Source organism: Plasmopara halstedii, assembly GCF_900000015.1.
Source record: "Plasmopara halstedii genome assembly, contig: Scaffold_323, whole genome shotgun sequence".
In the NCBI taxonomy this organism is placed as follows: Eukaryota; Oomycota; class Peronosporomycetes; order Peronosporales; family Peronosporaceae; genus Plasmopara; species Plasmopara halstedii.
In genome coordinates, this window is record NW_020187244.1 from 1248006 (window position 1) to 1248254 (window position 249).

Below are 249 nucleotides of genomic sequence, written 5' to 3' on the forward strand. Positions count from 1 at the left end.
GCACCAGGTCGGTGCGCATCCGTTTGGGAAGGATTAGCGTATACGCTAGACCCCGCTTGGCCACAACCTTAAACGGTCTAAACAGTGGACGAAGCCTCGTCCTGAAGATAGCAGAGGCTGCATATGTAGTCACATTTTTGAGTTTAATAAAACCAGGTCTCCGATTTTAAAACTTTCCATTTTGCCTCTTCCCTTTTCATCTGCATATTGTTTCTGCAGGTCTTGGCTTTCAGCCATCGCATCGCGAAC